Source organism: Hermetia illucens, chromosome 5 (genome assembly GCF_905115235.1).
Source record: "Hermetia illucens chromosome 5, iHerIll2.2.curated.20191125, whole genome shotgun sequence".
Taxonomy (NCBI): Eukaryota; Metazoa; Arthropoda; class Insecta; order Diptera; family Stratiomyidae; genus Hermetia; species Hermetia illucens.
This window is the reverse complement of record NC_051853.1, coordinates 84,992,988-85,020,665: the sequence shown is the minus strand read 5'-3', so window position 1 is coordinate 85,020,665 and position 27,678 is coordinate 84,992,988. Positions and strand designations below refer to the sequence as shown.

The window sequence follows — 27,678 nt, the reverse complement described above, 5'->3', positions numbered from 1 at the left end:
AGACGAAAGCCAACCTGCTTCGATATCCTCTTCAAACAATTACATATTTTCATGAACACTGCATTTACCATCATTGGATTCCCCCCCCAGATCATGCCTACCTCGAACACTGAACAGGTCCATAATATTTATTCTATTCAAGAAGTTCATTGGTATTACTCTTCCTCGGAAAATACAAAGGAAAAAAGCGAGGATGCACAGCCATTTTTGTCGATGTCGCCGAGGCGTTTGATAAGGTATGGCACCAAGGTCTGTTCTATAAATTGCATAGGGACCTCCCAGAAGAATTGGAAATCATTACAGCTGGTGTACCAGTGTCTTAAGTCCAACACTGTTTCTTTTCTAAATGAATGGAGGAAGCAAACTCAAAGCTAAAAACAGCTATTGACCACTTGTAGAATGGACCATGAAGTGGAAAATAAAATAAAACGGAAGCAAATCAACATACATTAACTTCACGAACGAAAAAGAGAATCCAGCTAAAATCACTATAAAAGGACAAGACGTGCCACAGGCGTTTGAGGTTAAATATCTAGGTATCGCACTCAATGAGAAGCTCGCAGAAGCATCGTAAGAAAGAAAGACGAGTTAAATGTCAGATGCAGACAGATGTATTGGCTGCTGGGAAGGAATTCCAAGCTGACCGTTGATAAAAAGCTGCCAAGCAAACCCTAAGGCCCATATGAAAATAACGAAGTCTGAAAACTGACTGATATCTCAAATATATTGAAACAACTGAAAAGAATAAAGCAAAGTGGGTTGCCAACATCAAGGATGCCTAATGTTATAAGCGACTGGGGAACAGTCTCAGCCTCAGCCAAACCAACCCAAGTGCTGATATTGACCACAGCATCTTCTCCGAATAAAAGCGAAACTCAAATATAGTATATAAAGAAACCTGCTGGATAAGGAAATCTCAATCGTTGACAAAAGGTAGTTTTAAGGGGTAAAATCCCTCAGGGAACATGAACATGGATAAGTCTTTTGCACATTTGTACATCTTTCAAACAAAAATATTCCTCTGATAACAAATGCTCCATGGTGCATATTAAGCACCGACTGCCCCTTTTTGCGGGCCATAGCCTCAACTTTCTTAAAATTATGGATAAGAATCAGTAACTCGTTAAAAGTCCTGATGAGATTTTCATTCGCAACTGCTTCAGGTACCGCAAAAATTTCTCTCTTTGCCGCTTCAAGTTGCTTCACAAGGACCTTCTGCTGCTGATAAGGTTTTCCTGCATGACTTCTTCTAAATTTACCCTTTAGAATAGTCATGAGATCGCATGGCAGTTGATGAAATTTGACGTTTGCGTGACATTTTTTTACTCCAATAAACTTCGAACAAACACCAAACCAAATTAACAAAGAACTAAGGACGACTAAGAAGTCCCGGGTGTAAATTGTACTGAATGAGTTTGAAAATACAAAAGGTCGCAATGAAAAGTGCCTTCATTTTTAGCGTGAGTTCTGGTGATGAAAACGTGAGTGGGAATCGGTGCAGTGGTATACTTATTAGGTGCTACCACCAGGTGGTGCTGCGAGTAACGTGACGGCAGTCAACCATAAGATGACTTTCGCTCGACTTGCATAACCCATGCGACACATCATGTCTAGGGATTATATCGATTGTAAGCACCTAGCAACGGGTGATTCACTAGTTTGAAATTTAAAATCAATGTCAAGTCGTTGGACCTAGATCATATAGGTCAATTCGTCATCTGGCAGCGGAATCCACTGGTAATTAGTGCCTGAAGAGTGATCCTGGACAAAGTCACCAGCTGAGATATTTTTAAACATCATTTTTTAGAAAAAAGTCGGCAATTCTCATCGTCGCAGGTCACTTTTTCCTACTGCGAATCACGTCAGTAGAGGACAGGAACGAATTCTTCATTGAAACCTTCTTTCATGTGAATCACTGTGACACAAAGAAACCAGCGGTTACTTTTTTCCTTCTTTTATCAAGCCCCGCCCGTTTCTCCCTCTCCCAAAATTTTTCATCTCCTAAAATCAGTCATACAGATTCCACCAAGGTTGTCAGCTATGCCTGGAAAGTTCACAGGTGGTCTGCTTGACTTATTGACAGTTACAATCGTACAAACGACCAGCGATAGATTGAAAAACGATTCGGCCTCCCGACTGACCTGGAGAGAGTCCAGGCAAGCCAGTGGGTGAGTGGTACCAGGATCCAGGCCAACAGTCGCCGGTTAGGCTGTCTAGGTAGTCAGCGTTCTGTTCACCTTCTGAATTCCATATCCATGGCTTATCATAGCTCGGGTCCAAGGGATGGTATCGCCCGGCTTGCTTGGAAATGTATGTCGGTTTCAGTTCAAGAAGCGGCTGGAAGGAATGTGCACTGTTTAGAAGTAACTGACAAGCCTGCCGTAACATATACTTACACTTACTACAGAGGATTTTTTTCTTCTGTGGGGATTTACACCTACGAATTTCACAAGTGTCATCTACTTTATATTTTAAGGGTTGTCAATCGTGAAAGTTGTGTCAATATCTAAAAAATTATCGTAATACCGTTGAGAGATTTGTGAGTTCTCGAGCGCAAGAAAACTAGAATTCCCATACCTTAAATAGATGTTCAGTCAGAATGCTTAAAGCAACCCGCCTCTTCCATGAAACTCTAGACCTCCACCTTGATTGAAAATGAAGGGAGCACCTCTATTCCCATTAACTATATTCATCCATTCCCTCCGCAAGTATTATTTGCATAGCAAGTTAATCCCATACCTAGACAAAGGGGGGAGTTTTGAGGCAACGTATTCCGTACTAGCTTCAGTAAAATAAAACGCTGAAATAAGGAAAAGAGATAAACAAAGTATAGTTGCAAAGGAAGCGCCTTCAACACAGTTGCAAAAAAAAATAATTGTGTTTAATAAAAGACCTTCCAAGGAATGTTACGGCGTACATCTCATTCGGTGCGACAGGATGGGTCCCGGTCCTGCCGAGAAATGAGCAAAGATTTGCGATGCACGGTGTCAAGACTAAATAAAGTAGTCCGAGCCAAACAAATATATCATCATGATCATCAACGGCGCAACAATCGGCATCCGGTCTAGGCCTGCTTTAATAAGGACCAGACATCCCGATTGTGCGCCGAGGTCCACCAATTCGATATTTGAATAAGCTGTCTGGCATCCTGACCTATGCCATCACTCCATCTCATATTGCCCTTATAGACTTTCCGGGTGGGATCATCCTCATCCATACCATCAGGTGACCCGCCCACTGCAACCTATTGAGCCGGATTTTATCCACAACCAGGTGGTCGTGGTATCGCTCATAGATTTCGTCATTATGTGAGCTACGGAATCGTGCATCCTCATGTAAAGGGCCGACATTTGTTCGAAGTATTCTTCTCTCGAACACGGACATGAGTTCCCAATTTTTCTTGCTAAGAACCCAATTTTCCGAGGATACATAATGACTGGCAAGATCATAGTCTTGTACAGAGCTTTGACCTTATGGTGAGACGTTTCGAGCGAAACAGTTTTTGTAAGTTGAAATAGCCTCTTCTGGCTGCCAACAACCGTGCGCGCATTTCAACGTCTCAGCTGTTATCGGTTGTGTATACATGCATCTTCTTTTTTTCTTCTTCTTCTTTTTCTTCAGCTTTGGCCCCGTTCATAACCGAGGTCGGTTCGTCGTGACCGGTTCAGCCATTGGTTTCCATCAAATGCCTGATCTGGATGCAGTCGCGAGGCTTTTAAATCCCTATCCAGCGCATCAAGCCACCGTTGTTTCCACCTTTTGGTCGTTTACCTTTGACTTCGATGTTCAGACCAATCTTGGCAAGTGAATTCTAGTTAGCGCAAATTACGTTACCATACCATCGAAAATGCGTCTTTCGGAACTTTTCCACGATCAGTGCAATGCCCTATCGATCGCCCATATCGTAGTTTCGGATGTGATCAAAACATGTGACGCCACTAGTAAAATGCAACATCTTCGTCTCCATTATGGTAAAACGCCGTACATTGTCTTTTATAGTCGATCAACACTCAGAACCATAGAGAGCGACAAAAGAGACGAAGCGGTTTTGATACATCGTGGTAGAGCAATTGAACCCAACGCACGAGTTCTTCTGGCACTCAGTGCTATCGTAAACCACACCAGACGAGTTTGTGTGACACACGGTCAAATGCTTCCTCGAGATCCGGAAATACAATCTAAAGAGAGCGATGCTTCTCACGGTGTTTCTCCACGAAAAACCGCATAGGATTCGTCGCGTCAGTTGTTCATCAGTTCTTGACAAATCCGACTTGATTCACGGCTATTTCAATAATTTCGCGGGTGTCAAGAATGCGTCCAAAAATCTTCATGGTATGGGAAAGTAACCGGATTGCACGGCAATTTGAACATTCTGCAGAATTACCTTTCTTTTTCCATATGGAAATTGTAGTGCTTCTTGCCAGTTTGATGATACTCTACCTTCCTGAATAACCCAATTAAAGAATTCACTGAGCCACAGTGTCTGATCCGAGCTCTTCACTCTCTAGAGCTCAGATGTGATGTCGTCAGATCCTGTTGCTTTTACCAATATCATTCGGTTTATTATTTCCTCGACTTCAGTTTCGCTGACAGTTACGTCCATGGTGTTTAACGTAGGCACCTGTCGTGAGACTTATTCCTACGGTCCTCTTCAGACACGGATTGATTTTGTGACCACAATCAAAGCCCCGCTGAGACAAGCAACAACGGTACCAGTCTATACCAAGTGCATGGCTTAGCATTCATACTGGTGGATGCAAGAATAACCTAAACTTCTACCGAACTAAGGAGTACAGCAGCCGTGTTGAAACGCAACACTACGCCGAGGCCCAAAGGTCTCTTCTCGCTTGAGCACAACCACGACCACCATGAAATTCCGACTAGGGGGCCAACCGCAAACAACCGAGCTGTACTCACATACAACGGGAGTTCACCCGAAGTATGAGAGTCCAGAGGCTATTCCGGTTCCCATGGTACCAGAATACCCCTGGTAAGGTTTCGTGAACAATTTGCCACTTCAGATGAGTCCCCGTGCAGACTCGGGTCTGATCGCCCTAATTAGGTCTTTGGAGCATTCGCCTACTGCATCAAGGCCGGCAAACCAAAGTGAGAACAGCCCCCGCTATGGAGGTTTTTCTCGGCCACTTGGTTTTGGTTCAGCCGACAGGGTTGCCGCTCCGTCTTCCTCACCGCCACCTCTGAGCACCAGTTGCGCTGGCAGGTGGAATTGTTCCAAATGTCGTCAATTATTATGGAACTGGAGGGTGAGCGAATTCTTCAGTTGAAATCTGTAAGAAATTTCCTCCCTATCTATCCGTCGCGGTTTGACGGTCGGTAAGCAAAGTACCGTTCTTGTTATTAATACAACAGAGGTCAGCGATATTCAGTGTGCGTTCGATCCCTCTCGCAATTCCAAGTGTCCAGTTTATCGTAATAATTGTTTGTAATGGACCGCTCGGGTAACAGCTATCGTTTGCTTTGCTTCCCATTTGGCATTCTTATAAATTTGCCAATTGGCCAGCGTTTCATCTTCGAAAAATTTTTGCTAGAGATGTTTTTTTCACGGACCTCGGTTGACGTACTGCTTACCTGGCTTGATGTCCCCGAGGATTACAGAGGCTGCTATGTGGATCGTGTTTTTAATCTGGTTTCACGATTCTACATTCGCAATGGTTGGTAATCGCATGAATGAGATCATTTCTTCTTTCTTCCGCATCAGGCCAACCTGTCTGTGATGCGTACGTGGTGAAGTGAATAGTTCGATCAGCTGATGTAATGGGGAGCTTCATCAGTCGGCCTTCAAATCATTCGGCTTCTTTAATGACATCACCAGACCATCGAGTCTCGTGAAGAGCGAAGATATCAATCCGCCTTTTCCAACGGGCTTTTGCGAGTTTCTCGGTCTTTCTAGGTAGGGTGCGAATATTTAGCGTACAGACAAGCCGCACATGCGTCAAAAACCTTTGTCCACTTCTCGACAGGACCGAGTTCCGTTCTGCCGCGTCGACTGAGTTGAGCACCCTAGCATTTTTCCGAGACTTGTTGCTCGATCCGATCATGTTGTTTCTAATAACATTGGATGCACTTTCCTGTCCGGCCTGTCGCGGGATCTGGCACCAGGTAAGATTTAGCATAGTGGAATAACTTCAGTTATACTTTATTTATTCCATGCACCTATATAAATTAATCGTACGTATATTTCCAATCTACTTCGTGCACAAAAACGTACATATGTGCATATACAGTACGTATATTGAATACTGCTAGTTTAATGTACAAATATACCTATCTGAATTAGGCACTACCTCAGGACTTCATTACCATATACATGTGAATATACACATATGGCAGTCTCCAGTATTTGATGTTGATATATAAATGATTAGAAAACTAAAACGAAATGTTTCCCTGTGACCCCGAATCATATGAACTCACTTTGTTGTGGTATCGACGAATTTATAAGTTATGATGACGTCATACACGTTTTAGAATTGAGAAATTTACACAAAATATAAAAGGTTTATAACTTTGTTAATAATGGTTCGATTTCCTTCAAACTTCCCAAAGTCGTGCCTAATGCTATCCTTTATGTTCACACCAAAACAAATTCGCAAAATTTGTAAAATATGGAGATGTACTATTATAAACTTTATTTGTGCAGATATCGGAACAAGATGTATTTTTTGAGGCCTAGATTTCGTTTAGATACACCACCGTAATTTATTTCAGATTTTTCGGTTGGATAGGTGGGTCAAAGGGTAGTATAGGTCCCAGGACGAAACGTGGATTGGTACCCACGATGGAGCATAAAACCTGGGAAATGCCTGCTGAACCAACACCAACAGCTCTACTACCAAACCCTATCTCCAACTCCACGTGGTGACCGCTGGGAGCTCTTTCGTAACGAAAACCTGCAGACGGAGAAGGATGGAGGCGAGTCTCCCGCGCCTAAAAACGGGGCAAACTGTACCAACTGGTCCTCCAGGTTGGGGGTTGGGTAGGGCTGACAACCCTACAGGGAAAACCGATGTTACGGAGCCACGAAAGAAGCCTCGGACAGGATGGACTTTAAAACGACGGACCCGGCAACGACAACGGATCAACGATTTGCGCATTTTCTCATAGAACGTGCGCTCCCTGTGCAGAGATGAAGCTGATGAGCAGCTTGCCGATACCCTGTTCCAATATAGGGCTGATATAACAGCGTTACAAGAGATGCGATGGACAGGGACCGGTTTCCTGGAGAAGAACCACTACACCATATATTATAGCGGTCATCCGGTAAACCACGTGCTCGAAGTAGGTCTCTTAGTCAGCCAAAAAATGAAAAATGAGGAACGTTATTATTGATACGGCCACAAACATACTTGGCCCCAGCCCCAAAAGGAGTCAGAACGGCTGGTTTGACGATGAATGTAAAGTAGCAACGGAACGGAAGAATGCCGCATACCGAGTAATGTTGCATTCTCAAAGAACGCGGGCACACGCAGAGACTTATCACGAACTCCGTCGAGCGGAGAAGCGACTTCACAGACGGAAAAAGGAAGCCTGGGAAAACCAGCAAGTCTGTGAACTAGAAAAGTACAGGGAGCAACCGCACCAGGCGCGCAAGTTTTACCAACAAGTCAGCAGGATGAAGCCTCGATGCTCATCCTGCCGAGACAAAGAGGGAAATCTGATTTCCGACAGAATGGGCATATTAGAGCGATGGGTTGAGTACTTTGATGAGCTACTGAACAACCAGAACATCGGTGAGTTGGAGGTCCCGCCAACTGAAGACGACGGACAAATACTGCCACCACCAAGTTTAGGAGAAACAGTCCGTGCAATTCATCGGCTAAAAAATCATAAGTCGCCAAGAGTCGATGGAATTACAGCCGAATTGGTTAAATATGGAGGCGACCAGTTACACCAAGTGGTTCATCAACTTGTGCTCAAGGTATGGGACAGCGAATCAATGCCTGACGATTGGCAACGAGGCATTATCTGTCTCATACATAAAAAGGGAGATATCACACAGTGCAGCAATTATAGAGGTATCACCTTACTGAGTACCATCTATAAGATATTCGCCACTATCTTACTAGGCCGGATAGCCCCATACGCCCAGAACATCATTGGCCCATACCAAAGAGGCAAATCAGCAACAGATCAGATTTTCCCTCTGCGGCAAGCGATGGAAAAACTGTTGGAATATGGACAACAGTTATACCATCTGTTCATCGACTTTAAAGCCGCCTATGATAGCATAGCCAGGGTAAAACTGTACACGGCCATGAGAGAATTCGGTATCCCGACGAAATTAATAAGACTGACTAGGCTGACCCTGACCAATGTGCGAGGCCAGATAAAAACAGCAGCATCACTCTCAAAACCATTCGACATCAACAACGGTATACGACAAGGGGATTCCCTATCATGCATCCTCTTTAACCTGGCCCTCGAGAAAGTGATCCGTGATGCCGATGCAAATACAGGAGGTACGATCCTCTTTAAATCTACCCAACTACTGGCCTATGCTGACGATATCGATATCAGGGGAAGAACCACCCGAGACGTATAAACTGCCTTCATCCAGATCGAGCAGGCGGCGCAAGATCTTGGGCTGCACATCAATGAAGGCAAGACAAAATATGTGATGGCAACGTCAGCACCGAAAACCAACCAGCCAACAACATCAAACCGCACTGGTCATACAGGAAGAATTAGGATAAGAGAATACAACTTTGAGACCGTTGATAATTTCTCCTATCTAGGGTCGAAAATCACAACCGATAACAGCTACGATGATGAAATCCGCGCACGGTTGTTGTCAGCCAACAAAGCCTATTTCAGCTTACAAAGACTGTTCCGCTCGAAACGTCTCACCATAGGGTCAAAGCTCTTATTGTACAAGACTATGATCTTGCCAGTCCTTATGTATTCCTCGGAAACTTGGGTTCTTAGCGAGAAAAATTGCAAACTTTTGGCCGCGTTTGAGAGAAGAATCCTCCGAAGAATTTTTGGCCCCCTACATGAGGATGGACACACAGCCTACACAATAACGAAATCTATGAGCGATACCATGACCGTCCGGTTGTGGATAAAATCCGGCTCAATAGATTACGGTGGGCGGGTCACTTAATCCGTATGGATGAGGATGATCCAGCCCGGAAAGTTTATAAGGGCAATATCTATGGTTAAAAAAGAAGACGAGGCAGACTCTGCCTAAGATGGAGCGATGGCGTAGGCCAGGACGCCAGACAGCTTTTAGGGATATCGAATTGGTGGACCTCGGCACAAAACCGGGATGTCTGGAGTTCCTTATTAAGGCAGGCCTAGACCGGATACCGGTTGTTGCGCCGTTGATGATGATGATAATGATGATAGGTTCCGAGAGCGAGACCTGTTATACTTTTTGCGGGTCATGCTTCGAGCGCTCGCTCCTCAACGTTTCACTCAATATCAAATATGGGACAAGTTTCGAAACGTACTAATTGAGCCCTTTCATTTGATACCTCACATGGCTATATTCTTTAAAAACAAATGTTGAACCTCCTTTTTGAATAGTTGTGTGACACGACTTGTTTTACCGTATTTTGGCAGCTGACGATACTTAGATCGTAAGCTGCTCCGAAGAAACGCTCTAAATGCGAATTTCCAACGAAAGACCCTTTAGTGAAGCTCCATCGTCTCTCCATCGTCCCTAGCAGCCTCACTAGGGATAAAAAGGTAGGCTTGGTTATGTCGATCGGACTGACAATTCTTTATTAACGAAATTTCTTTTAATACAGGGTTTGTTCCTAAGTAAGATACACGTGCAAATGGTATATTCGGGGTAAAATGCATACAATGCATTTTACTACCTTGGGTTTCCATGGAGGTATCGCTAGTCATTGAATTCCGTGTATCTTATATTATCATATTATGGTCGAGGTGGAGTGAATATTGATCGCCATGCTTCTCTGTAAATGTTTACTTGTAAAAAAACATTTGAGCCATGGAAATCAACAGGTAGCCTCCCCTTAAACTAAACACAAAACGTCGCCATTAGCTGCATGTAAAGGGATTCATAGACCACCACATGTTATCACCAAATTTCGTGACAATCGGTCCAGCCGTTTCCGAATAAATGGACACAACGGGACAGACAGACATCCAATCGATTCTAATAAGGTTTCGTTTGGCACAAAAAATTAAAAAGAGCTGATGTTTGTTATTCTCGCCCACTCAGCCCGATGTAACAAGATTGCGGTGGGCAAGCAGGTATCAGCGGAACCTCGTGTGGAACTCTACTTAGGTGTGGGTGGATGATCTGTATGAATATTCTGTCTGCCAACACAGTTGAGAATAGCCATGTTCTTCTAACTAACCCCCAAAAGTTTCAAAAAGCGAACTACAAACATCGCTGGAAGCAATAACAATGCCTCAACTCCTACATTGTTGATAAGAATAACAATTGCGTGTCGTTGCATAAAACAAGGGTGAATGGTAAACTTCGCGAGCCCACTTGTACTTTTACATCATCTGCTCAATTTCTTCTGGAGTAATAGAAAACATATACTTACGTACCCACGGTAATCTTCCTTTCTATCGTTGTATCTTTTTCCCTATTTTATTTCTATTGTGACAACGTTTCATGTTCGAATGGCTTACTGGGTAGAGCGGTAAACTTTCGTAACGAAAAGTGACAGTTCTGATCCTATTGCAGTAGCGGGGGGGTTGCATTGTAGCTCTGAGTAATTACCTGAGTCAAGCAAGTTCTATAATTCTAGAAGATTGCTTCCTAGCGTACTGTCATGGTCATCACATGATATACTCTCTAGCCAGCCTTAAGAGAACCAAATTGGACTCCTGTGCCATCGATTATTCTCCTTCAAATTTGATTATCATCAAATTCCAGAAACAGAAATCTGAAATTGAAAACCTGCCAGCTATGAAATTAAGGAGTTTATTCATATCTAAATCCATTCAATCCCGAAACGTTTACACCTTTCTCTTTATATCGACACTTTTTGTAGGAAAATGGAACACGTGAGCAGCAATTTGTGAAATCGATATAAACAACATAAAGTGGGAAGCTCGGTGAATCATTTCGAACCAAATGTGATCTGACTTTTGTGGGTAGCTGTGCATGCCATGTTATTTATTAATGGGGCAATCTCTTGTCTGAATAAACAACATTACACCTCCGCAAAACCTTTCACCGGAATGAAAATCACATTTAGCCTGGCCGTGAGGTGTAACGAGCGCAAATCGATAGAGAATCTTCCTCTCTAAGCACTAATGAACCCCCCGAAGAATGTGACTCCCAATATAAGTATCTTCGCCATGTATCAGTTAAATATCGGGGGTGCGAAGGGTTGTGCAATAACCAGAGGCCCCGAGAACAAATTTCTGCCCACCGAAGACATATAAAAATAGTAATGTCATGCAACGGTCTGTCTGTGGAACTTGTTGATTGATGTGACCCATTTCAGGGTAAACGCCACACAATGTCGGGGGTGGTAGAAGGCCTAAGGTAGAATCTACTGAAATAACTTTGTCCCCATTCTGCGTTCTAAATGGAAAGTGCTGCGTTTTAATCTCTCGCTAATGAACAATGAATGAACTGAAGCACTAAAGCCCTTCTTTTGTGCATAAGCCTGCTTCGTAATGGAATATTTGCACTAGATTAGCATCGAGAGGTGTGTGCTCCACGCTCTGCATGTTACTAGCATATTCAAATTATTTGCGATATTTGGTAACGAGGTCATCTAATTAATTATTTGGTATTTAGACTACCGCTGGGTGTCCTCTGAACGTCCATGATGCTGGTGCGCTGTAGGTATTCCGGGGGTTTGTATCTGTTAATGAATATTCTGATGAATGTTGACGTTTTAAAGTATTCACGATTAAGGGAGGCTATAATAAACTCAGCAATTTAAAACTTGATATGGAGAATCACTGAATGAAAAGATAATTAATTTCGCTGCAAATGACGACCAATTTAGCATTCGCATTGAATGTTGTTCGGCGGGTTTTTATATAATATTTGCACTTGAGTACAAACTAAATCGATTAAATACTTGATTGGCTCAGCTCAATCCGTATACGCATTTTATATGATTTCTGTTAGTGTTACTCAGCGTAATTCGTGGTTGATAGAGGCTAATCCGTTCAAGTGATACTAAGCCTTTAAGAAAATTATCACTGTTTCTCGGACGAAATGCAAGTCGAACGCACAGATTAATGGTCCCCTGGATCTTTAGAGAGGGAGACATTCCTGGTGATCCAGGAGGCACTGGAAAAAGTCAGTCAACTATGTTAGCGGGTAACTGAGGCATGTGACGCTACAATGCTGTAACGACGTTTTCAACATAGTAGAAAAGCAAACTGTTGGTGGAACCAGAAAATCTCGCTGTCGAGATCATCGTGTCTTCCAGCTGAAAGGCTTTGCCAGAAGGCAAGAGGGAGACCAGAAAACCGGAAGCTGGAGAAATAGTAAAGCAATCTTCGAAGTAGCCTTAAAAGAACTATACGGAAAGGTAGGCGGAATGGATATAAATCCATAGGACGCTGTTTACAGCGTTCTTGAATACACATTCATTTGCTTTCAATATCAAACATTTCAAATAATTAAACTTACTTATTTTCAAAAAGAAAACCTAACAATTGGTCGCTTTCCCCTAAATTCATTTGAACAATTTCACTTCAACAATTTCAAATTTAATTTTTAAATATTTTCCGAATGGCACAAGCGAAAACTGACCGGACCGGACCGTTCGTTGACCCTCACAAATTTGCTGATTTTACCTTGTGTGTAGTTATTGATTTTGTTACGCCAATTTCGAATTTTGAAGTTCAAGGCGTCAGAAACAGTAGGAACCAGCGGAACATTTACCTAATTGGAATAGTATGCGACTCCCCAGGAGGACATTTCTTGCATTGACGACGGCTAAAGTTAATTTAAATCACAGGTGCATTGGCCGCAATCTTTCAGCAAAAGTAACTCTGAAGAATTTATTAATGCGCTACACCAATTGAAGTGCCAGGATTTAACACGTCCAAAAATGAAATGAATGAAATGAAATGAATGAAACGAAAATCAGTCTAAAATCTGTAAATGACAGTGTGATGTTAGTCATTCGGGTGAATGTTAAGATTTTTATATATCTTTTATCGAAGCAAAACAAAAAGGAAAAGCAAGTGAGACCATTCAAGAACGACGTCTCTTCTTTCGAGAGCCCCAGAACGAGAGGGTGTTTTATTTGTTTTTGTAACGAGGTTTTCTTATTTTTATTCCTTAGTATAAGTGTTTGTCTTGAATTTTTAACTTTTAGTTCATTCCTTTATTTTAATTTTCGGTATGGTATTATTATTTACTATTATTATTGCCTTTTTAGAGTTTTTCATTCTTATTCTATTCTATTTTTTCTTATTTATACTTTTTATATTATTCTTTTATTTTCAATTATTTTTATTATTTTTTTAATTTCACTTAAGGCTTTTAATTCATACATAATTTTTGTTGGCGTAACTGCTTGAATTCTATTTAAATCTAACTTCGTCCCCTCCTATGTATTCCTCTCTAACCCTGAAATTCTCACACTAAATAGGGGTATTTTAAAGTCGAATGGCCTGAGGATGCCAAGGCAGGGAGAGAATATCGAGGCCGTACCTAACCACACATTTGAGGCAGGAGAAGCATCGATTGAGGACGTAATCCAGCGTGGATCATCTTTTTAGATCGCGGTACTCGGCTCAAGAGGTTTATGGCCCCACGCGCGCGGTCGTCCTTTTTAAGGTTTTGTGTAAATACCTTATTAAAATTGGTTTACGGTCTGTCTGTCCGTCACACGCATTTTTCTCGGAGACGATTGATTCACACCAAATTTGGTAGAAAGGTGGGGACTGTGAACGCTCACGTATATAATGAATTATATCCTTTTACGTCGAAATTAAAAGGGGGGTGTACATTTCTTTTCCATCAAATATAGCCATGTGAGGTATTAAAGGTCTCGGTTGCGGGGGGTTGATAGTGATAATTTTTTTAACGGATCCATTCTCAAAAACTACTTAACCGAAAAATCTGAAAAAATCTAGAGGCTGCCACTGTATGGTGCCTAGGCTCCGAAATACCCTCCATACCGATACCTGTTCAAATAAAGTTAAGAATAGTGCATTACTATAATTTTCAGTAATTGGTGGGAAAACCCCCAGTATAGAGCATCTTTCTCCCAAATTTGGTAAAAATCACACCATTATTAACAAAGTTATAATAGGTCAAAGCTGTCGCTTCTTTCACTTAATATATGCATATATTACGTTCTACATGTTAATGGGACAAATGCACGCTTTAAATCTCTTTATAAAAGAAAGAGAGAGTTGCAGGTCTGACCTCCTTACTGGTACCAGAGTCATGGCTATGGTTTGGTGTAACAAACTGTGGTATCGTTTCAGCTAAAAGGGGCAGCATCTTCTACAATGAAAGATCCCCAAGCCTGAATATCTGGCATCAAAATTGTTATTTAATTTAACGGACAGCAAACAGAGTAAACTCCAATTACTTATTGTCCTCAGGAGGAGGAGAAAGCAATAAATATATCCTATGCTTAAAACTACTTAAAGTAGAGAAATTAAAAGGACCAAGTTGTTGTGCGTTGTAATTTCGGAAAGCCTTGGAATCGGGGAATGAAAGTAGACTTCGAGCTCTGTAAAGAGCACTTTGACAATGTCTGCGCTACGGGTGTTAGCGGCGGAGCAGTCAATCAGACATGAGGCAAGTTTAAAAAATGTGCATAGATCCAGATAGGATCTACGCTGTTGTTGGAAGGGAAGATTCAGAAAGTGGAAGTAGGAGCGGTAGTCCACACTAGGGAAGCTTTTCTTAAAGAAGAGGGAACGGGTGAATTTCGTTGCACATTTTCGAGGCCAAGACAATCACAGTTATGGGAGGATGACCAGATCACGGAGCAATACTCGAGGGCATTCATCACGAGGGAATTGAAGAGAACTAAGGAGGGTTGGATAGAGTCAAAATCAAAGGACGAGCGAAGTATAAAGCCTGACAATTTTGCTGTTACCAATCGGGTGACTTCGAGGCAATGGGCGTCAAAACAGAGCTTATTGTCGAAAGTGGCTCCGAGGTCTTGAGTAGAATTTAAGCAGGTTAAAAAATGTCCGTTAAGAGAGTACGAGAAAGAAGTGGGTGAGGATTTCAGAGAGTAACACATAGAGTGACACTTTCTGACGTTTACCGCTAAACCATTAGTCGAGCACCAACCAACCAGAGTGTCTAGGTTAGAGTATTTGGTTTCATTGCCCCTGCTTTCATAGTTATCAACATCAAATAGGTACCAAAGGGTAAGGTAACTCCAATGGAAAAGCGCAATTCAAGGAAAACGGGGCATACTAGACAACATGGGACTTCGTCTTCATTAGACCTTAATCAGAAAGTGTGAGCGGCACATTTTCAGGATGCTTTCAAGTTTCCTCCCCCTTACAGAATATTGTGAGGAGCTGGAATGCCAAAGAGGGACTTCAAGATTATGCAAGGAGGTGAGTCAATCAAGCTGAACTCTCTTAGGAAATCGGATGAAACATAGATACTTTCACGAACTTTAGAGTTAAGTAAGAGAGTTAGAGTTGTATGCACGTCATCTAGGAAAAGAGATGAGTGAGTTGGGCAGACTTGAGAAACTAGAACATCGCGAGAGCGGTGGTTGTCGTATTGAGGATTTGAAAGAACCTGACATTGATGGTATCTATTCAGGAATGCTACAAACAGAGCACATTGAGCGACGCCTGAGAAATATCCTTCCCGCGGGCGTAGTCCAGGACTACGTCCTAACTTAAAAAAAAACTAAAATTATGATAATCATCATGCCAAAGCTTGGGAAGGATTGCCATCTTCAGACAAATTAGCCGTATAGCTCTAAAGAGACTAAGTGACGATCGTATTAATCACGACGTCAAGCAAGCCATTTATGTTCACAAGATGTAAGACGGGAATTGTGCAAGCTCTCAGAACAAAAACAATATTGAAAATGCTTGTTCGCGCTGTTCCGTCTCCGCGGAAGATTTGGAGCAAAAACAAAACAACAAACTCCAACGGAAGCGAGCGACTTCATTGAAGATGCAGAGAACTTATGACCATCGTAGCAATCGTGTTACGACGACGTGATATGTCACGCATTAGTTCGGAAGCACATATTGCAGAAATAGCGTGTATAAGTGGATTTTCAGTCAAGGTAGAGTAAGAATTTTGTATGACATTTAACTTACTCGTTGACATGCGAGTCGACAGCCCCGTCTGGCCTTTCAAAGGATCCGAGAGGTTTAAAAAGGCACAATGGCACATCAATCTATATCATTTCATCAGTCGCTAATCCATAGACCAGTAGCTTCACCAATTATTACAAAAAATGTGTCCTACAGTGAAGCCTGTGGCGGAGAACACTCAAACCTTTTCTGTGACGTCGCCGGCTGCAGCATTATTCGACCATTCGTTTCTGAGGATTTGAGAAAAATAGTTTTCAATGTCAACCTCTCGAATTTTAGCGGTCTTGCCATGTTCAGAGCTATCGAACGAAGTTAATTTGGCCAGAAATATCCCGGGCATCCGATCCGTCAATATGTCGGTCTGTCACACCCCATTTCCTCAGAAAAGATTACACCTATTGATGCGAAATTTGGTAGAAAGGTGAGTAACATCGTTCGACGTTGATTTCAAGAGGGGCCTTCTATCATTCAAAAGGGTGAATATTTGTCCATTTGTCCATTTATATATATTAATAATATTCTTATGTAAGGAACACACAAAGCCTTTCTTACCTAAAGCTCTTTCGGTTATATGTTTCAGTGAGACTGTGTTTCGGCTTTATTAACATTACACAATTGATAAGCTCCCAGCAGCAAAACACAAACAAAAAAGGAAATAAACATTAATGACGACTGAGGTAGCGACAACCATTGCTATCTTAGAAATAGAGTAATAAATATAAATATAACACTGTGTTTTATTTTATCTAGTCTGTCATCTTTTCTCGTTGCATCAGTTCCCACTTTTAACCTTCTATAGAAGATAAGCTCGGCCTGTGAATTACGCCTGAACAGTCCGCAGTTGACCGGCTGTCGAATCGGGGGTGGGATTCGGCTGGCCTGTCACTTTGGACTGTTCAAACGGTCGGTGATCGATTGCAAAACGATTCGACCGTCCGGCTGGCTGCAACGCAAATCAGGCAAACCAGTACGTGCGTGGGTTAATGGGCCCGACCGAGGGTCGACGTATAGGTCGTCTAGGCAGTGAGCAAGAATTGCATCCGTATCTTCATCGCTGGGAAACATTTTTTTTATAAATATTCAAAACCGAAAATTAGGGAATCAACGCCTTTTATAACCAGATTTGAATTCTTGGTGTCGTCCGTCTTGCCGATATGGTGTTTTCAGTCGGTACTCAGTATCACTTGGAAAAATTATGACCTTCGACTATGCAATTTTAGCGTGTAGTGACCGCGGCTGCGCGACGGGAGCGGAATCTCATTCGGCTCTTTCTTAATTAATTTGCTTTAACAATGCATTTAATAGTGTGCAATTGCCTTAATGTTCGCCGCAGATTGCACATTATTGAATGCATTCGGGCGAATTGATCTTGACAAGAGGCGAATGATTTGCCGCATCCGCAGGCGCATGCGCATGTTGCCGCAACATTGCCTAGCGAGTGAGGAAGGCTATGTAGCGGGAAGTGAAGCGGTGCGCGAAAAAAGAACGGAGAGTTTTGATTTTGCTTTTGGGAGTGGAGGAGCCGTGCGAAGGAAAGAAGGAAGGAAGGCAGTCTTTCTTTTGGAGGGTAGGATACGAAGCGGAAGACAAAGGAAGTGAAGTTTTGCAAAAGAAAAGTAGAGTGCTTTGTTTCGGGTACTTGAGTGTTTATGAGTGTCAAACATTGTGGAGAAATTCCGGAAAAATTTTCGCTAATAGAAAAAGACCGATTTTGGACAGCTAAGAAACGTGCGGATACAAAATACTGAGGAGAACAAAAAACTTAAAAAAAAAGGAGAAAATAAGTGAAAAAAACATAAGTTTATAAGTTTATAATAGAAATAACATTTATGTAAATTTTACTCTTTCGTTAATGCTCTAACAGGAAATATTTGAAATATAAATTAGAATAAATCTAAAATTAAACAAGCACATTACACAAGAGTAAAAATTACGGCTTTAGATATTGATGATGTCCTGTGACATAAATAGCGATCAGATTTTTATGCATTCAATATTTCGTGTATATTGTCACTGGTAACATCAAAGAACACATAGCATGCGCAACGGCGAAAGCTGCTACCTGCATAACTTGCACTTGGTGTTATTAATATATGTACATATATATTATAATCGTTTTACATCCAAGAGAGAAGAGACTTGGTTTTTAATACAGAAGCAAATGAAGATGAAGCAGAAATTGATCATTAATCTCTAATTCTTGTATTTAAGCAATTATTTAAAAATAGAGAGAAAGCAACTTTGAACAAAGTAAACCAGCATCAATCCAAGCTCGGAGTGACGACCCGGGTAAGTCATTATTTTTATTTTCTTTTCTATTTTCTTTTTTTTTATTATTTCATCTCTTTAAATTTTACATATTGTTTATTTTTATTTTCATTTTTTTTTTGTTATAATTAATGTTTTGAAGTTTGCTTCAACAATGAACAATGATGCTTGAATAATCTAATCGTAATTTGAGGACTTCCTCCCTTTCTTATCCTCCTTTCTCCCGCGGAATTTCTATAAAGGGACATCCTCAAAATGAATAACTGGCCTGAGGATGTCGAGGAAGGGTGGGAACCCCAGAGGCTGCGCCTCATACAAGATCTGATGCGGAAGAGGCAATAATTGAGACGGTGATCCGTCGTGGATCTTCCCCTCCTTGATCGCAGTACTTGGGTCCGGAGATTTACGGCTCCACGCGCGCGGTCGAGCCGTTTTTTTTTTCTTTTCTATTTTTCAATTTTAGTTCGCGTTCTGTTTATCATTCGATAGGCGGTCGCGAAATCCTGATTAACGTCTATTTTAGAATCCGGACCCACGCATCAGAATAGACACGGTGTTTTGTAGTAGTGAAGCGTGAGGGATCAAAGCGCTCAAAGGACCCCCCCCCCCACATTCCCGAGCCTGGCTAGCACAGAGGCGTGCAAGAACGTGTCGACCGAGCACTTTGATGGAGCTTCAATCTTTGTGGGCGGACCTTCACGGTCAATTTAGCCAATTTGTTTAGATTTTTGGGATAGCTCTGCCCTCTAGGTCGTTATCCACTAACTCCACTCAGGATGATCAACCTGATCTCCTATTTCCACTCGTATACATTACAAGCGTTAGCCATAAACATTTTATTCTGACAAATTCGTAACCGAGTCTACAGGAAAATAATTAATGTTTTGCTGTTGTACGGACATGTTCGTTTAAGTAGGAAAAGCAGCTTCCTCGTAACCCGCTCCACTATTCCAAATAATCGAAGCAATCATTTGAAGGCTCAGATTATCATGACTACCCGGCTCATTACAATGCATTAAGATACAAAGAGGTAATTGGCATCAGCTGCCACCTGTGACTTGTATTCATATCGAGTGCAATTGCCTTAATCTATTTCGCTGTAGATCCGATTTACAAATGACACCCAATTACAGTCACTCGGTTTCTTTGAACCCGGTTGATGATACCATTACCTCAATCTATGTATTGTTCGATTTCCATGCCAGCCATATTGTCTCTGAAATTGCTCTATGCACATTGAGAGCTAATCAATGATATACGTAGCATTTGGTAATTGCTATCATTATTGGCTTCGATGGCATTATAGCAGATAAGAGAACTATCTATGCCGACAATCAACGTGTTATTGCTCACAGGAACCGAAATTGTGGACCAGAATATTAAACAGGTATAACCGGTACCTACCTGACAATCCTAGTATAAAGCTTGTAGGTGGCTTCAGGAGAATCTGAAATGGAAATTAAATTTAAGAACTTGTTAGTAAATACTTTGATGGAGAATCTTTTGAAATAAACTACATAAATCCTTTGAATATTTTCTACTCAATATAGTGCAAATTATTAAACTAGTGATAGTGCTGCCCTGAAGGAAAATAAGAGGAAGTTTTTCTTGACAGGAAATGAGTGGTTAGGCCGCCCTTTGATGTTGCGATTATTGGTTGCTTCTAACGAGTTCCGATTTCCTATTACTGAAGTGGCCCACAACAAATCTAAATATATAGTTCAGATTATTGCCCGAATATTGATAAGCGTGATGTCGTGATGCTTGATCATGTTTGGATTGCGCCTGGTGGCGGTAATGTGATAAAGCACTTTAAGGTGATACCACTTTTATGATATTACATACATCACTTACCCATCTCTGGTTCACCATGTCACCATTGCATTGCAGAAAACTATACATTCCACAACGAAATGTTAACCCACATACTTGTTGCACATATTGCATAATAGAATTCACACCACAATACAATTTTACTACATATACACTCGTAAGCAATGGTTTCCTCATGTGCGCAAAAAAACATTGTTCACTCTGATAATAGAAGATCAAAGCTGTATCAAAAGATTTTGGTGAACATTATACAGAAAAACGAAGATAAGGGAAGTGTTCTACCAGCAACCATGGAAGAACCCCATTCGACACACCACCAACGTATATACAAGGGAACAGTAAGTATAAACTAGGCTAGATCCCTCCCCCGCCCCCTTCCCCTCTTCTGCAGTTTGATATCGAATTTCAATAACCGAGCAGCCCCCCTCTCCCCTTTGGCTGTCTTTGACTTGTCTTGAGTAGGCATTTAGAATTTTCTTTTGAATTCGCCCTAAATGACGTGCCCACCGGATCTTTTTAATTTGTCCATGGATATTAGCTTCGTCATATAAGAGGCACAACTTCTCCACTAGCATTTTGATTCCCTTTAGAGCGCACCGTTTCAAGGTATTGATCGGCTGTTCTACGGTACTTTTCTCCGCAGTTGAAATAAATGAATCGCAGACATCATACAAAACTGAGGCAAAGTTAGTCCCAAGCCCGTTTGAGAAAGGAAGGGCGAGAGACTACAGCCCCAATGGTTATTTAGAACCTAGACATCTTAGGTGTAGATTGGGTCTCATTAATAGCATCCATTATAAATCTATCACATTTCGATCGTTTGCAACATAAAACGAAACGCAATTCCAATCCGCTGTTTTTAGTGCTGAACCTATGGACATATAGAAGGGGTTTGTAAAGGGTACGACAGCAGCACCTTGTGTTACAAGTGTGGCGAAGCCAGGGGAAAAGCAAAGGCTTGCGAGTCGAAAAAATGCTGCGTTCATTGCAAGAACTGCGGTTTCCAGAAAAAAAAACTCATGTTCCTGGTTCCGAGCAATGCCAGGTCAAAGAACAATTGGAAAATGAAAAAAGGCGGGTACCATGATTCACATTCTGCATCTAACATGCATTGAAGTACAACTGGTCATGAACTGATGGCGCAGAAGGCGAAAGAAAGAAGAGCTGTCTTGTTGCATTTTAACGAGGAGTACCGAGATAGGAGCTCTCCACCGTGGTATACTAATATATCGGGCACTGTTGCCATCTAGGCGAGGGATACGGTTAATTTGTGGGTGGCTATGATCGAGGGGATAGCTTCGTTTGGATTCGTTGTGCGGAAGCAACTTCTTTCTGATGCTCTGTCGCCCGGCAAACGCCTACGGTTGTAACAACTGGAAAATTGGCGTTACCAAATTTACCCAAACTCGTTAAAGAGAGACAAATGAGCGGCAAGAACAGGACCCGAACTGAAGAACTGCACCTGAATCGTTAGTGCATTCAACAATAGCCCTTATCACTGCAGCTTGGGATGCATCGATGCCCAAAGCAAGACTCTATCACGGGAAGTTATACATGGGTGCACCGCAGATATTGCCAGTCTATTAAGGAGCTGCGTCAGACATCCGCGAGAGGGTAAGATGAGTTAACTCTTCAATCTGCAGAATACAGGAGAATGAAACAAGAAATCCGCCACGTAGTTAACAAATATGTAGAAAGCACGCTGGTGGCAGGAAATAATCAGGGATATTAACGGTATACGTTGGTTATCTAAAACCTCCAGTGCCCATCGAACACCCTACACCATCGAAACAGTGAACTTGGAAGAAATTCTGTCCACCCCCACCGAGCCAACGCGGTCGACGTGAGGGAGAGTACTGAAGAATACCCACTCTTCACTGTAAAGGAACTGGAAGAGGTGCTCCATTAAGAACAAAAAAAACTTCTGGATCGGATAATATCTGCTGCTGCTGAAAAGTGCATCCAAACATAAAGCAAGCTTTCTGCTAACACATGCTCCGCATGATCGACAGTAGGTATTTTCCGCACTCGCAGGAAAATTGTCACACCGAGGAAGTTGCGATCCACAATTGAATGTGAGAAGTGGTGAGCTTCTGCCAGTCGACGCTGTTGACAAGTGTTCGCGCCTTCAATTCTGCGAGATTATGCTACATGCTTAGGACACTGGAAAATCGTTTCTAGGCTACCTTTTCCAAATATTGATGAATAGTGCAAAATAGAAGGTAACATCGAGGGCGGCTGAGGGTTCAATCCTTGGCTGCAGCTAGAATGCATCTGATTTGTCGGCTGATGTTCCTTATCTAGTAGGCATCTTTTGCTGATGAGTGCAATCCAGTCCGTGCTTCTCTACACTTCTGAAGTATGGTGTAACACTCTCAGTAAGGACCCATCCTCTCTCAGTAAGATACGGCAAGAGCCTAACGCAGGTGCGATACTGAGGGGCTTTGTGAGTTGCTTCCGCCTATCGTACCATTCTGTAGCCAACGATAATGACGATAGAAGGAGGTCTAATCCTCAGAAATTTTGAGGAAAATAAGGAAGTCGTCGCTGGAGAGAAAACCCGTACTCTCATCACATCGCCTTGAAAGAGGTCATCAGTTAATTATCGCAAGGTCACAGAATTGCAACCCTCCAATTCAGCATCGCCCGTTTATGTGATTCAGCTGTTGTTTGTTTCGCGTGTTCAGAATGTCAGCTATTTCTCAAAAGGGCCTCAACGCATTAACAAACGTAAGGCATTGGTGGCTTCAAGTGGCCGCGAGCGAGGCATGCATGAGTTCCAACACCACGAGGAGTCTCAACAAATTAACAAGGAACAAACAGAAATTTATTATTGGGCTACTAAGGAAAACAGAAGCCGCTGACAGCCCCATCGCAAAAAAACTTTTGGGTGTTCGTAAATTTGTAAATTGTCTGGACAGGGGCGTTAACGGTCCAATCCTTTTTCACGACATGTTGAGAGGTAGAAGCAACACTTTCACCACAATTCTTGACAGTGTACCTTCCAGTGAAGTCCTATCCATCATGCGGATATGGTCTGGTCGTATGAATAAAAGTATAATCATCTCGATTGCCGACGATTGGTTCGTCCGAGGCAGGGGGCAAACTATGGAGGAGGAGAGCAAGCTTCTCAGGAAGTCCTTTAGCAGCAATCCCTGAAACCTGGCACGTAGGCGTAGTTGACGTTATATGCCTATCCATGGGTAACTAGCATAGAGAGAATCGCAAGCTGACAGATGTTGGCCATCTGGCCGCTACCGAAAGCCTTCTTTCTTTTCGAGGCAAGAGAAGTGCTAAAAGATCTGATTGACGCATAAACTTGAATGCGGGTTGGAGAGTATAAGGAACATAACAGAGAAGAATCGAATGTGCTTGCATTCCGACACCGCAGCCAATCTAAGGAAATGGAGCGCAACGTGCGGCCTCAGGTAAGCAAACCTGTGCAAATTTTAAAGATATGGCCTGGACCAAGAAAGGATTTACAGATGATTGTAGTGAATTTAACATTTGAATCTTATAGTCCATGTCCACCAGGGCTTTCGGTGCCACTCACCAGGACGGAGGTGGCCCAAACTCGTGAATTTCCGAAAATTGACCGTGTATGCCTCTGTGCAACCTAAGCTCTGGAAAGCGGGATGCTTTCAGAAATTTCTACTTTTTTTGCCTTACCTTACAAAACCAATTTACGCAAATGTGACTTGCGGTAAATTGAGAACTTTGTCCACTAATGAGAGAAACTGTAAACTTAAATTGGAAACAAAGGAATTACCAAAAAAAATGCGTCACAAAAAGCGGACCTAGCCGTGTGGTGGGGTGGAAGATAATCTCGGGTGAGCGCAAAGCTGACCACATTGCCTCCTACAATGTACTATAGTGCACCGTTACGGTCTTGAATGAAGTGATACAAGGCCCTGATACAATATGGATTGTCGCGCCAACGATTATTATTATTATTAGCAGAACCTATTTCAGCTTACAAAAACTGTTTCGCTCGAAAAGTCTCACCATAGGGTCTAAACTCTTACTGTACAGGACTATGAACTTGCCAGTTCTCATGTATTCTTCGGAGACTTGGGTTTCCAGCAAAGAAAAACTGCAAACTATTGGCCGCGTTCTAGAAAAGAATCCTCCTAAATGAGGATGGACGATTCCTACGTAACGATGAAAACTATGAGTGATAACACGACCGTATGGTTTTGAATAAAATCCGGCTCAACAAGTTGCGGTGAGTGAATCACTTAATCCGTATGGATGAGGATGATCCAGTCCGGAAAATCTATAAGGGCAATATCTATGGTAGAAAAAGAAGACGAGGCAGACCCTGCCTGAAATGAAACGATGGTGTAGGTCAGGACGCCAGACAGCTTTTAGGGATATCGAATTGTGGGATCTCGGGGCTGGGGTGTCTGGAGTTCCTTACTAAGATAGGCCTAGACCGGATACCGGTTGTTGCGCCGTTGGTAATGACGAATTGATGATGAATTGAGTTAGTAAATGCTGCTTATCTAAGATCATACTGATATATATTCAAAAGTGGAGCCGTAAAAAGGCTTGCAAAAAAATTAACAGCAAGGATGAAATTTGGGATTCCATGACGTTTGAAAGTAGTTTAGGAAATTTGACCGATTTGATTTAAAATCCGTAAAAAAAAGAAATGAAATCTTCCAAGGTACTCCTCCTGTGATGTCGCAAACCTTCCATACAACCGGTGGATGATTTCAGTTTTTTTTAAGGTTTTGTGTAAAACAAAACCTTATTAGAATCGATCGGGTCTGTCACACCCGATTTATTCGGAAACCGTTAAAGCTATTGCCACGAAATTTGGTGAGAACTTAAGGCCTATGAATTCTTTTACATGCAGAAAGCGGCGCCACTTTGTCTTGAGTTTAAAAGGGACTCCCCATATATGCGAAAAAGGGAAGCATTTTTTTTCACAGAATGTTGTGATGTGGAGTATTAAATGAAAGGGATCGATTAGTACTTTTCAAAATTGAGCTTATTTCTGATATTGGGTGAAACATAGGGAAGAGAGGACTCAAAATGTATGCCCCGAAAAGTGCAACAGGTCTCATTCTTAGTACCTATCCAACCCAAAAATCTGAGAAAAAATGATCAAAATTAGAAATTTACCCAAAAAACCTTTGAGTTCATCCTAGACGTACAAAATTGGTACCATCATAAGTAATAACGTAACACATAATTTTGCAAAGTTTGACAAAAATACAACTATTATTAGCAAAGTTGTAGAAGGTGAACATTTTGCATTTTACGTGAATTTATCGCAAGCTGTGTCATGATCATGTAAAGTGAACTCGTATGAATATCTGGATATATCTGGATATCTCAAGGAATATTTTGAATTTTAAGCTATGTACGAATGAAAGAACATGCATAGAAAACTTCCAACAAACAACCTTTATACCCGAAGCGTCCAGTTTCCAGTATTGCGATTTGTTTTATAATGAAAAACTTTTTCCACAAGCGGTACATTATCGTGGACTTTTGAATGGATCTGGGCGAAAACCAACAGTTCTCAGTTGAATGAATGATTTCCAGAAGATTTTCTTGCTTTCAAAATCAGCAAGCAACAGTCGGTGGGCAGCAAAGCGTCGAAAACAAACAAACGTGAGCGAAGGTCGAGCATCTCATGTTTGTTTTCGACGATTTGCAAGCTTTAATCATCGCCACATAGCTCGCTAGTCCACTAGTCTTATTCGTTAATGTCTCAGGAAGGACAGTAGATACTGACCTTCACCAAAAGATGAACAATTCACAACCATGGAATTGCTGTTCAAAGCAAATCTACGATACTGCAGCACTTATAATCGAGAGATGTTTGTTACCTATTGAAGCATTGAGTGTTTTAGCTTCTCTCTCAACTACAATCCACTCGAGATTTGCTTAAAAACAAGCATCTGATAAAGGATCTGCTCGTCAACCAAGACATTTGAATTAACGCAGCCAGCTTCCCTTTGATATTAAACACGTTTTTGACAAAATAATGTTATCGCAGATGCTTTCGGAATATTTTCTGAGATTTACATCTCTAGCACTGTAAGTTTTTCAACAGGAGCTCAACCAGATAACGTTCTTTAAAGCCTTTTTATAAACTTCATATACAGATTCACGGAATTTTTATGTTAAAGTCAGGTTCCGTCCTAAGATCTACGAGATGTTTTCATGTCATTCATCTCTGCATTATCGGTAACAGGAAGAATCACATGTTGGCCAGAAGCAATACCTCTGGCGGATATTTCCACATAATCTTGTGCTGGAGGTTTACGTCTAGAATAAATATCACATTCCGGAGTTTCGTTTCAAACAATCACTGGAAAAAAAAGATAGCTGGGACCATCTCAACACGATTAATGTGGCACTAAAGCGTTATAAAAAGCATTATCCTCATTTGGAATATGATACATTCAAAACTGGCTTTAGACAAGGTGATTGAACTGAGCAAATACAGAAATTAATCACGCGGCTAAATATGAAGGAAGGTGTCTCCAATATCAATGGCCTTTAAAATATCTACAATAGCCCAGGTTCATTGGCTCTTTCCCTCTTTGGCTGCTGGAAGCTAGCTGTTCAATTAAATATAAAATCCAGCAATAAAGAAAAAGGATAATTTCAGCCCAGGTAAATTAACCGCCCCTAATTATCTCTAGCAGCACGACAAGCATGAACTTTATTTTCTATTTACTTAATTAGGCTGCTTCCCACGTGTCCTTTTCCTGAAAATCACTCTAGTCCTACGGCCCGTATGATTATCCTCATTATCAATGCACTTAACGTCTATCATTAGTTGATTGGTGCTCACACATTGAACTTGATAAATGTGGCTTCCTTGGAAAAAAGTCTAATGGAAAATGCCATTAGAATCCTTTACGACCGCGTTTGCCAAGCCATTATGGAGCTTGATGATTGCGATTTGAGGTCGATTTACGTGTGCATTCTGTCTTCGCTCAAGTAAAGAGTAAATGAAGGATGACAATTAATATGTTTGCTTAGCAATAGAGTCGTGAACGGCAAATGAATGGTCAATAATGGGATAATTAAGATTGCCACAATGAATTTAATATATGGGAACAAGAGTCAACAGCGCAGTTTTAATTAGATAATTTCAACTTCGATTTGTATATAACGTACATATGTAGCTCAAATTTTCGAGCAGGATGTTTTTGTCTAAAAAAGGTCCCTTCGAGCATATACAATTCTACTTAGCATATGAAACGTTAACTCATTCCAAAAGCGGAAGTACGCATAGTTAAGTAATCAGGACTAAGGCTTTGCTACCAGTTACCTAAAGTAAAGTAAGTACCTCGCTAAGATTTACCA

At 41.7% G+C, this 27,678-nt stretch overlaps 1 protein-coding gene across 1 annotated transcript in view; it reads right to left on the bottom strand.

Annotated features, from left to right (window-relative positions):
• LOC119657480 overlaps window positions 1–27,678 on the bottom strand; it is a 589,953-nt gene that overhangs the window by 460,500 nt on the left and 101,775 nt on the right. Inside the window, exon 2 of the mRNA XM_038064400.1 lies at window positions 19,915–19,957. The gene's annotated coding sequence lies outside the window, so the exon portion shown is untranslated. The remainder of the gene's footprint in view (window positions 1–19,914; window positions 19,958–27,678) is intronic.